The following is a 16,447-nucleotide window of genomic DNA, read 5'->3' on the forward strand; positions in this document are numbered from 1 at the left end:
AGCGATCTGTTCAGGGGCGTAACTAGAAATCACATACAAATCTTTGGATGGAGCCCCCTCCCACTCCCCCCCTCGCACACATGGTGTACAGAAAACGCATACAGAAAAGCTACAGACGGGTGTGCTCCCAGCCTCAGCTTATTACATTTACTCTGTCTATGTCTGTCTGATGGAGCAGAACTGGCTCTACAGACTCCTCCAGCATCACTACAGTACACAGCACTTGGGGAGGGGTAGAGAGGTTGGGGGCAGGGTGATGTATACAAGACCCTGCTGCGCACTGAATAGGGACTGTTTATAAATCTTTGTCTGCAAGACTTTGTATAATTCCTTATCAGTGGCTGAGCAGAGGTAGTCATTAGTCATTAGAACAATTGTGCAGACAACAGAAAGCTTTTTTTCTCTTTGTGCTCTTAGTGTTTCAGGACAGGGAAAATTAACTTCTCCCCCCCATGGGGCCCCCAGCTGCTTCTGGGCCACCCTGCTGCTGCATCCCTTGCAGGGTCTATTGTTACGCCCCTGAATCTGTTTGCAAGCCATTCCTGGGGACAGCTCAGTGACAGAGCTGTCCCTCGTATAGCGCTGCACTAGATCGCAGAGATGTCCCCCGTAAAGCGCTGCACTAGATCGCAGCGCTGTACAAGTATTTGCAGCCGGTTTTTATTTAATTGTACAGCCTGCCAGTCGCGATCACGGCTGGCAGGCTGTTTATGGTGCGGAGCACTGTAACTCAGCGGGGATGCGTGTGTGGATGCGATCCCCACTAATCTCCGCCCCCAGGACTTTAGGCTATCGGCGTTAGGCGGTCCTGGGAGAGCCTCCTTCCTGACGGCCATTGGCATTAGGGAAGGGGTTAAAGAGGAACTGTAGTGAAAAAAACGGGAATGAATAAAATTGCTTTTTTGTTTTTTCTACAATATTTATTTATACATTATTTAGTCATTATTTTGCCCATTGTAAAATCTTTCCTCAAACAAATTTACACTGTGAAATGTATCACTGGTGGTGACCTGTTTACTGCTGGCAGCTGCATCTCTGTGGAACGTTAGTTTCTGAGAATTCTAAAGCCAGTGAAAATAATGCCTGATCTTACATAATGCTCTGGGAGGAGAATTCCGCATAGCTAAACAGCCTAGGCTACATACCAATATACAGCAATATATAAAGGAAATGTTTCTGATGCCGGAATCAGGGATATTACCGTAGAAGTGATGTAAGCCAGTTGTCTAGGTGATGTTTGTTGCGTGATGGGCAGTAAGCTATGGCTGGAGGGAGGGAAACTTAACACTGATGTCACTTTTGGCATCACAGAGAAACAGTAAAGATGAAAACCAGCAGAAATTTTCTTTTCTCTTTTTTCATATCACTCTTCTCCTAAATCTGACAGTGACCACTATAAACAATTTTATATATATTTTCAGTTAAAGGGAACCTGAAGTGAAAAAGAATATGGGGGCTACCATATTTATTTCCTTTTAAACAATACCAGTTACCTGGCAGCCCTGCTGAGCTATTTGGCTGCAGTAGTGTCTGAATCACACCAGAAACAAGCATGTAGCTAATTTTGTCAGATCTGACAATAATGTCAGAAACACCCGATCTGCTGCATGCTTGTTCAGGGGCTATGGCTAAAAGTATAATAGGTAGAGGATCGGCAGGAAAGCCAGGCAACTGGTATGGCTTAAAATGAAATAAACATGGCAGCTTCCATATCCCTCTCACTTTAATATGGGGTTCCATGCCACTTTAAAGAGTACCTGTAGTGAAAATAACATAATGAATAAAATTGCTTATTGTTTATAATATTCATTTTTAGATTATGTAGTCAGTGTTGCCCGTTGTAAAATCTTTCCTCTTCCTAATTTACATTCTGAAATTTCTCACTGGTGGTGACATTATTTGTACTGCCAGGTGATCTGTACGGAATGTTTGTTACTGAGAGTTCTATGCACAAAGGGAGATGCTGCTTGCTTGGCAGTTGGAAAAAGCATTTCCCACAATGCAACGAGGCTCACAGACAGCAAACTGTCAGGACCATGGCCATGACATCACACTGTGGGAGGGGTTTCACCACAATATCGGCTACACAGACCCCTCTGATGATCTATTTGAGAAAAGGAATAGATTTCTCATGTGAAAGGGGGTATCAGCTACTGATTGGGATGAAGTTCAATTCTTGGTCGGAGTTCCTCTTTAAGAGATGCTTGTGGTTGAGAGAAGAGATGTTTTAGCCACTTAACATAACCTCCATTTATTCCCATATGCGACAGGATGCAAAAAAGCCTGTTATAAAGGCCTTTCTTCCATGTCTAAAGTTAGCAGAACGGAGGGTGTATTCATAATGCTGACGTCGTTCTTCCGGATGCTGCCTGCCGCTTGCCTGCCGCTTGCCTGCCGCTTGCCTGTACGGTCTGAACCCTACTCAGTCCTTACAAACCAGAGCTGGCAGGGAGTGAATCAGCCTATTAGCCATTAGAGCAGTCAGGATTTTTAGTCTAAATAGAGTTCAGGTCCATTTTTAGATGTGATGACTATAAGCTGCTCAATTATATAAGTCATGTGTTCCCTCTCTTGCCTTTTCTATAGATCTTTCCTCTTTTCTTAACTTGCTTAAAGCAGCAGCAGAGGCGTAGCTATGGGTGTGCAAGGAGGGACATGTGTCCCCGGGCGCAGCACTGTGAGGGTGCTCAGCATGGCCGTTGCAACCTCATGTGCATGAGAGGCGGCTTGCTGGCTGCCTGAAGCCCCCTGCTTCTCCCTCTCCCTCTGCAGAGGAGTGCAGAAGCATTAACAGCAGCAGCAGAACAAGCAGAGCACATCTGGCTATCTAAAGGGGGCACACCGGGCTATCTAAAGGGGGCACACCGGGATATCTAAATGGAAGGAAGGGGAGCACATCTGGCACTTGGCTATTTAAAGGCTATCTAAACGGGGGAAGGGGACACATATGGCAATCTAAACAGCATTTGTACATTTGACTCCACCCATGACCACGACCACATTCTGTTGCATGGCCACGCCCATTTTGTCCGGGGGGGGTGTGTGTGTGTTTAAGGGGCGCAAAAACTATCTTGGTCCGCGGGTGCTGATAACCCTAGCTACGCCAAACGCCAAAGAAAATGCTCACTGACAGACAGCACTCTGCCACTTATGTAGTCTACAGACTGCTTGTCAGCCAATAGGAAGTGCAAATACATTACACCTAGTCTGCAATACTTAATTAAACAGAGACTGTGCAATACAGCCAATCGTCGGAGAGGGCTTCAGTAACATATAGACAAAGGCTATATGCCAGCACACCTCTGAACAGCAGGGACAGCCATACTATGCCAGAGAAAAAAACACATATATAAGTAAATAAATACCTGTTCTACTTACATAACATATGTATTGTACTGTCTTCATTTTGATTTCAGTGAATTTTATATAGTAAATAGAGAGAATTCTGTTCCTGACATTTGCCATCTTGGTTCCCTCTGACTGAAGCCAATCCTGCCGTCCTTTCCTCACTTACTTTTTTTCCCTCCTACAAACTGCACTGTCATAGCTAGCTTGCTTTGTAAACATGTGAGCGCACACACAGCAAGGTCATATTTTAACTCAGCAGCTCACTGAACTGCCCTCAGCCAATCAGTGAGCAGCAGTAATGTGGCAGGGGTGATGACAAGCTCCCTTCTCCTCGGCGATGGTGAGAATAGAGCCAGGCTGACTGAGATAAGATTTATGACAGCAGAAACATTTCTGAATAGATTGAAGTGCTTGCACTGCAGGGAGAGGTTCCAGACTGCATAATGAACGCAGAGCACTGGGTAAATGGAATTAGATTTTGTGTCTGACAATGCCTCTTTAACCTATTTTAGTTCCTGGACGTAGAAACTACGTCCAGGAACCATGTGCGCTCCCGCGGCCGATCGCGCAAGTGCAGGCAATCAGTGAATCGGGCCATGGTCCCCGATCACTGATTCCTCTCCCCCGCTGAAAAAGCGACACTTCTCTCGGAAGCTGCACTTTTTCTGGCTGTTGCCTCCCCCATGCGTCTCTCTAAGCGTATGTTACGCTTAGAGTGACGTCATGTAAACAAACTCATGGCCGCCATCTTGTGGCCAAAAAGTAAAACTACAGCTAAAAGTAAAAAAAATAAAACTCAAGACACATTTACATTATAAAACTATTGTTTGCATCCCACCCTCCCAAAAATACCCAAATAAAATGTTTAATATAAAAAAAACAAAAAACATTACAATAAAAAAAAACTGTAAATATTTACCTAAGGGTCTAAACTTTTTAAATATCAATGTAAAGATGATATATTTCTATTTTTTTTTTTATTTTAAACTTGTAAATAGTGATAGATGCAAAACGGAAAAAATGCACCTTTATTTCCAAATAAAATATTGTCGCCATACATTGTGATAGGGACATAATTTTAACGGTGTAATAACCGGGACAAATGGGCAAATACAATACGTGAGTTTTAACTATGGAGGCATGTATTATTTTAAAACTATAATGGCTGAAAACTGAGAAATAATGTTTTTTTCCGTTTTTTTCTTATTCTTCCTGTTAAAATGCATTTACAGTAAAGTGGCTCTTAGCAAAATGTACCCCCCAAAGAAAGCCTAATTGGTGGCGGAAAAAACAAGATATAGATCAGTTCATTGTGATAAGTAGTGATAAAGTTATAGACTAATGAATGGGAGGTGAACATTGCTGAAGTGAAAACGACGGACCGCGAATGGGTTAAACACCTGTAAAAATCCTTGACTCAGGCTTGGTTAACATTGGATCCTTTCACATCCGTTCCGTTTGTACAGTATACGTTTCCGGTTACGTTCCGCAAAACGCAGATGTGAAGCGGGCCTAAAAGGCCTTTTAATAACAAACTGTGAAAATATTACCTGGGAAAATCTCCGGAGAAAAAGTTAATAGCGTATGGGATTGTGTCCTTACTCAATCAACTTTTTATCCGTTTTCTCCTAAGAGATAATTTCCCCCCTTCTCTTTAAAATAACGTTATAGCACTTTGCAATTGAAAAATACCAAAAGTAGATGAAAAAATATTAGCAAAACTATTCTGAGTATTTTCTTGATTGCTGGTGGGAGATTAAACTGCATTTTAAACTATTGGCAAACAGAAAATCTGAGGCCATACATGGTACAATTTTTCATTTTTTTCGATTAGATAATTTAGTTCGATTATTCCGTTAGATCGAATATAAACATTTTTCCAGCATGTCCGATCACATTTTTCTCGAAAAAACGGAATAATCGTTCGCATTTCTTGATCAAAATATATATATATTTTCAACTTTCATTCCATTCGATCATTTAGATCGAATAAATGGGAAAATCGGAAATTTTTATTGAATTGTGTATGGACACCATTAGAATTAGAATCAATTTATTTAGCCAAGTAAGTTTGCACTTACAAGGAATCTGACTTGGCAGTTGCTTAACAGACAGAAACAAAACAATACAAGGGCAGACAGTGTAGATATTACAGTGACAGTTAAAGCGGTATCGTCACCATAAAAATCAAATTTCGACAGCAACTGGTCTGAGTGTATTAAGTGATAAAGATGCTAAGCCTGCATTCAAAACTTTTAAAACTTTTTCTGCTGTTATGATTTGGAGTTATCATATACTTAAGGAGCTCTGGCCCTTTAGTAGTCAGTGCCAAAGAATTGCATGCTGGGGGTTCTTTTTATCTATAATCTATTCCTCCTCTTTCCTTTATTTCCCTGCCAGCTTCTTATCTGAAACCTGATCCCCTACTCACTTGTGTTTACAAGCAAGGCTGAGGTGACTCAGCGATTGGAGGAGACAAGAAAAAAAGTAAAGGGCAGAAATGACATCACGAGTTAGCCTTAACTGTGGGCAAAAGACATGCCCCCCACCAGGAACAGAATTCTCGTCATTTACTATATAACATTCACTGAAATCATAACGTGGACAGTATAATACATGTGTTATGTAAGTAGATCAAGTATCTATCTACTTATATATGTGTTTTTTCCCCTGCCTGGCATAGTATGGCTGATCCTACTGCTTTAACAAGGTGAGAAGTGTTCATTTTCAGTGCTGTGCTAAAAACTGTTAAAGAGAAACTCCGACCAAGAATTGAACTTTATCCCAATCAGTAGCTGATACCCCCTTTTACATGAGAAATCTATTCCTTTTCACAAACAGACCATCAGGGGGCGCTGTATGGCTGATATTGTGGTGAAACCCCTCCCACAAGAAGCTCAGAGTACGTACTCTTGGCAGTTTCCTGTCTGTGAACCCTGTTGCATTGTGGGAAATAGCTGTTTACAGCTGTTTCCAACTGCCAAAAAAGCATGCAGCAGCTACATCACCTGCCAGCATGGTGTTGGTTTCCCTATGGCTCAAGTGGGCAATATTGCAGTTTATCAGTGTGCTGACCAGGAAGCTGTTATGGGGTAATGGACATTTTCAAAATGGAGGACGGAGAATTGCATTGATCCCAGTGGACAAATGGGACACAGGAGAGGAGAAAGACACTGAGGAGTAGACTACACGGGAGGTAAGTATGACCTGTGTATAGTTATTTTGACTTTTTATTTTCAGTTCAGGTTCTCTTTAAGAACCGCCAGGGAAAAACATGCTATAGCTGGGGACACTAAGGGAAACCCTTTAGACCAGGGGTCCCCAAACGTTTTGGGTTGAGGGCCGGGTCAACATACTTCAGACCGCTGGTGGGCCGGAGTAAACATAAAATGATGTAGAAGTCTTTGCGGACCAGACAGTGAAGCAAACCCAGGTGACAACCTGCAAGCCAATTGGACAGCAGTGTCACCTGATGTGGAATTTGATTGGAAACCAGCAAAATTTCTGCTTTCTGGCTTCCATGTGGATGGGGGGTGCTGCACTGCTATTCCATATGCGGACCACCAATATTTAAAGATGTAGCTGACTGCATTTATAAGCAATACATTTTCTGTGTACGGGGCCGGTAAGAAAGCCTTAGGGGGCCACATTCGGCCCGCGGGCCTTAGTTTGAGGACCACTGCTTTAGACAGACCAATAGCGGGGGACTTTTGTCCAGTGGCGTAGCAATAGGGGGTGCAGAGGTTGCCACAGTACTGGGGCCCTGTTCCCCATCCCCTTCTTGCACCTCAGACACTGTGGTTGTCCTTGGCAGGTTTTGGTGCACTATATATATATATATATATATATATATATATATATATATATATATATATATATATATATATATATATATATATATATATATATATATATACACTGTATGGGGGGTTGGGCCTAATGTAAAACTTGCACTGGGGCCCAGAGCTCCTTAGCTACAACACTGCTTTTGTCACTTTTGAGATTGTTATAATAAACACATTTATTATCTTCATGATCATCATGTTCTGATGAGCACTTTAGGGCTTTAGGGGACCAGACTAGTACACTTTCGTTTTTCCCTCTGCAGTTTTGCGATTTGTGTGCATGTAGTTTGCAGGTGAATGATCAGATTTCTCTGTGCATACCAATTAAGTAACATAAAAATGTATTTAATGAACTTCAAAGTCTCACGTGCTTATTCAGACAAGACTGTGGTTTTTCTGCCTTTGCATTGATTTCCATTAAAGGCCCTTTTACAGCATATATCATAATCAGCCTCACAAGAGCGCTGAAATTACAATTTTCACAGAAAAAAAAGAGAATATATTGATTACCATGCTATCAACTTGCCCTTGCGATCGGCAGATCGCGGTGATCCGAAAACGCAATCGGAAATGAAGCCGGTATAAAAGTGCCCTAAGACTAGACACCCACTGGCAGCGCTACGACTGAGTCGGGGAAGTCCCGAGATTTAAAACACAATTCCCAAGTGATCCCGATTTGGTTCATGCAGTGACTTGCGATCGCTCTGCCAGTGGGACCGTCCGCATAGGGTGCCGCTGTTGCAGTGCTTTGCCGATCACTGGCAAACGGCAAGCACTGCCAGTAGGTTCCAAACCTTAAAGCAGTAGGGTCAGCCATTCTATGCCTGGGAAAAAACACATATATAAGTAGATAAATACTTGATCTACTTACATAACACATGTATTGTACTGTCCACGTTTTGATTTCAGTAAATGAAGGGAATTCTGTTCCTGGTGGGGGCCATGTCTTTTGCCCACAGTTTGAGGCTGTATCCTGATGTCATTTCTTCCCTTAACTTTTTTTTCTTTTCTCCTCCAATCACTGAGTCACCTCAGCCTTGCTTGTAAACACAAGTGAGCAGAGGATCATGTTTCAGCAAGGCAGCTAGGCAGGGAAATAAAGGGAAGAGGAGGAATATATTATAGATAAAAATAACCCCCAGCATGCAACTGAATGGCAATGACTATTAAAGGGCCAGTGCTCCTAAGGTATGTGATAACTCCAAACCATAACAGCAGAAAACGTTTTGAAAGTTTTGAATGCAGGATTAGCATCTTTATTACTTAATACACTCAGACCAGTTGCTGTTGAATGTGATTTTTATGTTGACAAATCCCGCTTTACAGGACAACTGTAGTAATAGGGATGTGTAGGTTGCCATATTTATTTTCTTTTAAGCAATACCAGTTGCCTGGCAGTCATGCTGATCCTCTGCCTCTAATACTTTTAGCCCCTGGACAAGCATGCAGCAGATCAGGTGACTCTGACATTATTGTCAGATCTGACAAGATTAGCTGCATGCATGTTTCTGGTGTTATTTAAATACTACTAAAGTCAAACAGGTCAGCAAGACAGCCAGGCAACTGGTATTGTTTAAAAGGAAATAAAAAATGGCAGCCTCCACATACCTCTCAGTCTCACTACAGTTGTCCTTTAAAGCAAACCCGAACTGAAATTTGAAAGTCAAAATAAACATATACACATCATACTTACCTCCCGTGTAGTCTACTCATCAATCTTTCTCCTCTCCTGCGTCCTGTTTGTCCACTGTGATCAATGGAATTCTCTGTCCTTCATTATAAATATGGCGAAGATCGTGCAACAGCTTACGGGTCCGCACACTGTTAAACTGTAATATTGCCCACTTGAGCCATAGGGAAACATAGACATTACCTTGCACATCAGTTGTCCTTTCAGTTATAACTGACAGCAACTGATATATTTCAGTTCTGAGAAATGATTGTAGGAACTGAGAGGAATCATTGTTCGAGAAAAATGGCGAGCTTCTGAGAAGAACTGACGGCGAGGCGGTGAGGTAAGTATGTAATTTTCATTTGTAGGTACATCATGACTTTATTTTAAATAATTTTACTTGGTTCAACAGTGACATGTGATTTAAAAAACACACACAAAAGAAAAACACAGGAAAAATGTTTTGCTGTTGAAATACATTAGTTGTGTGACAATCACTAAATCGCAAAAACGCACAACACACGCCAATTCTGATGAATGTGAGTGGCTGCCTAATGTTGGGTTCACACGGTGCAACTTCCTGCCAGATAGACGCATCGCTCCGATGATTTCCAACTTGTCGGCTCATATATTGCAGTGAATATCTTTGAACAGGGGCGCCAAATAGAATAAAAACATCTAAAAACAGTTTAAAACGGGAAAGTGGTGGACTTACGGTAAGTCCACCACTTCCCCCTTTTAAACTGTTTTTAGATGTTTTTATTCTATTTTGCCGCCTCTGTACAAAGATATTCTCAGCAAGATATACTCCGCCCTTGGTGGAGGGGTGTCATCCCATTTTCTTCCTATCTACAGAGAGCGACTTCTTAGACCTGAGTGGGGTCAGGTTATAATTCTCCCCGCCGGCGATTACAGTGGTTGCCTTTGCGGTAACCCTTGTTTGTGAGTATAATTCTTTACATTGTGCAATATATTCCTGTACCTCTAAATGCTACACTATACTTGGCTCTCGGTCTACACGTTTTTTTACAAACTTGTCGGATCAGTTCCGGATCAATAACGGGACTGATTTTGTGAAGTAATAATGGGAAAATTGATCTCGTTATTGATTGGGAGCAGTTTTGACACGTACAAACAATGCATCTTCCCGTCAGATTACCTGGTGTGTAATTACATGGTGGGTATCTAGCATTATATTGAAGGCTGACTATAAGGCCTGGAGTGCACTACAAATCGCAAATCCCTAGAGCAATTGCTAGCGTTTTTTTAACTAGCGTTTTGTAAGCGATTTCATGAGCGTTTTCCGGTGATTTGGGGAGTGATTTCAAACAGTGTAAGCTTTTTGCCAGCGATTGTGTAGTGATTTGTGATTAGCGATTTTAATTCTGATTGGTCCTTTCAATGTATCTTAATTTTATTTACAGTTTGCCATCGCACTCAAATCGTTATGTGTAGCGATTCATGAGCGATTTACCAGCGCTTCAATACTTTACATTGAAGCGCAAATGCTCTTAAAGAGACACTGAAGCGAAAAAAAATATGATATTATGATTTGTATGTGTAGTACAGCTAAGAAATAAAACAATAAGATCAGATACATCAGTCTAATTGTTTCCAGTACAGGAAGAGTTGAGAAACTCCAGTTGTTATCTCTATGCAAACAAGCCATTAAGCTCTCCGACTAGTCGTGGAGAGGGCTGTTATCTGACTTTTATTATCTCAACTGTTAGTGAACTGTTTACTTTTCCTCTGGCAGAGGAGAGGTCATTACTTCACAGACTGCTCTGAAAGACTGATTTTGAATGCTGAGTGTTGTGTAATCTGCACATATTATCGAATGATGAAATGTTAGAAAAAACACTATATACCTGAAAATAAAAGTATGAGAATATTTTCTTTGCTGCTAATCTTCTAGTAATTATTCATAGTACACAACCAATTCACTATATCATATTTTTTTTTTCGCTTCAGTGTCTCTTTAAAATACTGCATGTCCTGCGATGGCCATTTTGCTAATCACAATCGCTACTGTGGAAATTGTTACATTTCTTTACATTGGCAGAGCGTTTAGGGAAATCACCAGCGATTTCAAGCGATCTCTAAACGCTTAAAAAAAATTGCTCTAAGGGCCCTTTTCCACTAGCAATCGCTAGCGTTCACGCTGAACGCTAGCGATTGCTGAATCGCAAATACCGCCGATTCCCCGACGTTCGCGGCCGCGATTTTGCTATGCTATGCACTGCATAGCAAAATCGCGGCAAAAGTCGCTCCGCGGCGCGATCGCGATCAAGTAAAAAACGAATCGCGGTAGTGGAAATGACCTACCGCGATTCCTATGTTAAAAAGCAAACTGTAGCGATTGTAAAATCGCTAGCGGTTTGCGTTTTTGCGTTTTGCGATTCAGCTGGTGGAAAAGGGCCCTAAATGGTTCTATCCCTAAAAGGATTTTTTACAAACGCTGTTTTGCGAGCTGCCTTGAATTGGTTTGTGTCATAAATGACAGCCCTGAATTTAGCAGCTCTTACTATAGGCGATCATCATAACATGTTGCGGAGTGCTTGTTGACACCGTGCCTGCGAGAGGCAGCCTGTGCCAGGCTGTGGTCTCTCTATCCTATAGAGGATGATGTCGCTGGATGCCAGCATGGGCACAGATTGCACACCCACCTCCACACCTACACAGAGGCAGTGAGCTCGGCAGCAGTACACTGAGTAACATGCACAGTGCCATCCCCATGCAGCTGGTTCCTCACCAGGCAGAGAGACGCACACAGCTCACTGACTGAGGAATTTCTGTGTGGGAATCCGCGATTCAGGAAAATGTGGAAAAAGTGCATTTTTAAAAACTCCTACCACTAAACTGCGGCGGGCATTGTCATTCCTGCGGAGACCGAGCTGGACAGAGTCACCCATTCCTGCTCGGGGGACACAGGCATGGAGCACGGGATATAAAAACTCAACTCCTCTCTAGGTAATTACTTTCATTAACTTTTATGTTTTATTCATTTTGTCTCTCTTTGACTTCATCTCCTGTCTTCTTTATTGATTTGTGGCTTGTGTTTGTCATTTCAAAGCCTTCTCCATACTAAAAGCCTTTTTTTTCCAATTTAAAATGTACATTTTATTAGCTATAGTAGCCGGTGCTCTTGTTATGTTTGAGCAGACGGTTTTGCGTAGCTCCGAACTGTCCTCCTTTTGGAGGGACAGTGCCTCTTTGGGAACCCAATCTCTCTGTCCCTCTTTCTTTCCCATTTGTCCCTCTTTCAGGACTGATGTGCAGATCTGAGTAAATATATGTATTTTTCTACTGAAAAATGTGTTCGATAGACTCTAAACATTATTATTTCTATGATTTAAATTGGGATATTTCTTATTTTTTAATGTTGCAATAAAGGAGAACTAAGGATGATAGAAATGAATGAATTATGAAACAGCGTCTTTTGGGTCTGAATTCTTTCTGGTATCAGTGACTGGGGGTGTGGTGGGGGCGTGATTAGGGGTGTGTCTTGAAGTGTCCCTCGTTCTCATCTCAAAAAGTTGGGAGGTTATTGGTTTTGTAGGGTGTTACTGTTCTTTGTGCCATTTACATTATAGAGCTTATATACCTTATATATTCACTTATAAGCCTAATTTAAAAATGTGCTGAAACGTTATCCCCTCGGCTTATATGCGAGTCAGTGGAGCAGAACGGATGCTGGAGCAGGTATTGTTACCGGCAGAGGAGTGTAAGGATTGTGTACTAGTGATCCTGCTCTTCCCAGCTGGCTCCCTGCTGTATCCGTGCCCCCCACCCCCCTGCAACATGGTGTGCAGAGTGCACTGCTCAGGACTACCCGTGTCCCCTGGCTTGTGGAGCAGAGCGTGCAAGCAGCGTGTCAGCGGTGCAATGATCGGGGATTCTTCCTATGTGGCAATTGATGTGTCTCATTTCTATGATGCCATCTAGTGGTGTCTTGAGACACATCTGTATCATCCTTGGGGCACATCTGGCTCTGGGGAGGGGGCTGTACTGGGGAGAGGGCTTATACGCGAGTCAATCACGCCTGTTTACTTACCTCACCCCTATCCCTAATGCTATCCTCCCCTCTCCACCATGCCTAACACTAACCCCACCCCTTACCCTATCCCTAATGCCATCCTCCCCTTTCCACCAAGCCTAACACTAACCCCACCCCTTACCCTATTCCTAATGCTATCCTCCTCTCTCCACTATACCTAACACTAACCTTACCCCTTACCCTATCCCTAATGCTATCCTCCCCTCTCCACACTACCTAACACTAACCCCACCCCTTACCCTATCCCTAATGCCATCCTCCCCTATCCACCAAGCCTAACACTAACCCCACCCCTTACCCTATCCCTAATGCTATCCTCCTCTCTCCACACTACCTAACACTAACCTTACCCCTTACCCTATCCCTAATGCTATCCTCCCCTCTCCACACTACCTAACACTAACCCCACCCCTTACCCTATCCCTAATGTTATCCTCCCCTCTTCACCATACCTAACACTAACCTCACCCCTTACCCTATCCCTAATGCCATCCTCCCCTCTCCACCATACCTAACACTAACCTCACCCCTTACCCTATCCTTAATGCCATCCTCCCCTCTCCACCATACCTAACACTAACCTCACCCCTTACCCTATCCCTAATGCTATCCTCCCCTCTCCACCATACCTAACACTAACCTCACCCCTTATCCTATCCCTAATGCTATCCTCCCCTCTCCACACTACCTAACACTAACGCCACCCCTTACCCTATACCTAATGCCATCCTCCCCTCTCCACCATACCTAACACTAACCTCACCCCTTACCCTATCCCTAATGCCATCCTCCCCTCTCCACCATACCTAACACTAACCCCACCCCTTACCCTATCCCTAATGCCATCCTCCCCTCTCCACACTACCTAACACTAACCCCACCCCTTACCCTATCCCTAATGCTATCCTCCCCTCTCCATCATACCGAACACTAACCCCACCCCTTACCCTATCCCTAATGCCATCCTCCCCTCTCCACACTACCTAACACTAACCCCACCCCTTACCCTATCCCTAATGCCGTCCTCCCCTCTCCACACTACCTAACACTAACCCCACCCCTTACCCTATCCCTAATGCTATCCTCCCCTCTCCATCATACCTAACACTAACCCCACCCCTTACCCTATCCCTAATGCCATCCTCCCCTCCTCACCATACCTAGCACTAACCCTACCCCTTACCCTATCCCTAATGCTATCCTCCCCTCTCCATCATACCGAATACTAACCCCACTCCTTACCCTATCCCTAATGCTATCCTTCCCTCTCCACCCTACCTAACACTAACCTCACCCCTTACCGTATCCCTCTAATGCCATCCTAACATATTATGCTATCACTATTGGTATCTTCTGCTTTCTATCTTGTCTCCATTGACACTCCTAACTACTAACCTTATCCTTGAACTTAACCATAAGTCCCTACGGATTTTCGCTTTCGATAATTGATTTTCTGATTTCCGCAGAATGTTATTGTTTTTTTTCAATAAAGTTAATTATAAAAAGAAAAAAATGTTTGCGCAGAAATAGTCCTCCTTTCCGATCGACTACCGTGCTCCTGCATTGTCTGATCGGCCTAACACTTCTAAATGTTCTGATTGGTTTCAAAATTCCCAGGTAATCCGATTTCAGCGGTACAACTCTGCATTCTCTGATTGGCCCAATGCTTCCAAGTCTTCTGATTGGACTAAAATTTCCGAGTCTCTGTAAATGAGGTTTCCGATTTCCGATTTCCACATACCAATTTCCGCTGTGAAAAGCCAGGTGGTCACACACCATACAATTATTTTACATTTATTTTCAATTCAAGATTTACAAACAATTTTCTGATTGTAACATTTCAAAAATCTGACTAATGTACCACACACGTGTTCAATTTTTTTCCAAAATTATGAAAAAAAAAACGATTGAAAACTCTGAAAACATTGCTTTCGTCTCTACATTATGAAATTGTCAATCTACCACACGCCATACAATCTTGCAATAATTGATCAGAAATTTCTGCCACTTCCGATCGAGAAAAATTGAAAAAAACAAAAACGGGAAATCTGATTGGAATTTTCACTCGAAAAAAAAAAAAAAAAAAAAGCTGTCTGTAGAAATGATTGTTTTTATTGAATTGCTGTAAACTTGAGGTTACCTCCAGCCCGGCGTCCTCCTGGTTCTTCTCCCGGTCCCGCTGGCGGCCCCGTTACCAGCGGCTTTCGGGCTGAAGGTCGGACGGTTCTTCTTGAATAGAGACGCTCCACGTCATCACGTCATCCGCTACGCATCATCACACCGGCCGGCGTGACAGACCTTCACATGCGTGGCTTTCTAACTCTGAACCTTGCATGCGCAGGACTTTCACGCCGGCCGGTGTGATGATGTGGAGTGTCCCTGTTCAGGAAGAACCAGCTGACCTGCAGCCCGAAAATCGCTAATAACGGAGGCGCCTGCAGGACCGGGAAAGGAGCCAGGAGGACGCCGGGGGGGGGGGGGGGGGGGGGGGGACACACCTTGCGTCCTACGGTGGGCTGGAGGTAGCCCCAGGTAAGTACCAATTTCATTTTTTTCGAGTGCTCAGGGTTCTTTTAATTCACATAGTTTTTCTTTTGAGTCATCTCACCCTTCTTATTTTTCTCCTTAGTTATAAAGAAAGTTAACTTGTGAGATAAACCAATAAGGAGAGATAATTTGTAAAAATATTCATTGTAGAGAATGAAGTTGATATACCGCGGATAACTTTTTAATGTCAAACTATTTGGCCAAAAGAGAATGTGTGTGTTTGTGGGGGTGAGAAGGGTGGTCGGGCGTGCATGCAAAAAGGCCATGCGAATATTTGGGCACTGGGTAAAGATATTGGCAATATGACTGATATTCTGCGGTTGGGCACTGCATTCATTTTACTGATATTCTTCTACCTAACCTTCCTCTTAGAATTCAATAGTACTTGTGGACAGCACTTCTTGTTTGAAAGAACGTGATGTGCCCTGGTCGATGAGTCAGACAGAACTCCTGGCTCCAAAGTCCATTATAGAAGCGTGAAGACCGACACCACCTGGATTAAATGCTCTTTAATGATAAAGAAGACACATCCCCTATCCGCAAGTCTCAGCGGACCTGATGGGGAACTTAACTCTTAATATGTAAACGTGCGCTGACGTCAGAAAAACTGACACCGATACCTTTGTGCTGTTCTCTAAGCCGGTGTTGTGTCTGATTACGCTGCCTGTGGGTTTGCGCTGCCCCGCATGCGCAGTAGGAGACTGTGCGGCCACAGTTCCTATTTAATTATTAGTAAGGGGGCTTTTAGGACCATTGTAGTCCCTTACACACTCCAATGAGTTCTGGGTCACCATGAGCTTGCTGGTTAGTCTGTACCTCTCGGTTTACAAGCCCTACTCCATAGAGCCAGATTAATCCATTCCATGCACTGATGAGGATCAAACAATCCGAAACAGTCTGTATGCATGTTGGATTATTATGGCTCTGTACAAAGTAACAAGCTGACACATCATTGCATTCCAGCGGTTCTGGAGGTGT

At 43.1% G+C, this 16,447-nt stretch overlaps 1 protein-coding gene across 5 annotated transcripts in view; it reads left to right on the top strand.

Annotated features, from left to right (window-relative positions):
• MAG (myelin associated glycoprotein) overlaps nucleotides 1-16,447 on the top strand; it is a 203,641-nt gene that overhangs the window by 91,919 nt on the left and 95,275 nt on the right. For 3 of the 5 annotated variants that reach the window (XM_068243290.1, XM_068243294.1, XM_068243295.1), the window contains exon 1: nucleotides 11,578-11,835. The exons of the other annotated variants lie outside the window; for them this stretch is intronic. The gene's annotated coding sequence lies outside the window, so the exon portion shown is untranslated. Of the gene's footprint in view, nucleotides 1-11,577; nucleotides 11,836-16,447 lie in introns of those variants that run through there. 5 annotated transcript variants of the gene reach the window in all.

This window comes from Hyperolius riggenbachi, chromosome 6 (assembly GCF_040937935.1).
Source record: "Hyperolius riggenbachi isolate aHypRig1 chromosome 6, aHypRig1.pri, whole genome shotgun sequence".
Classification (NCBI taxonomy): Eukaryota; Metazoa; Chordata; class Amphibia; order Anura; family Hyperoliidae; genus Hyperolius; species Hyperolius riggenbachi.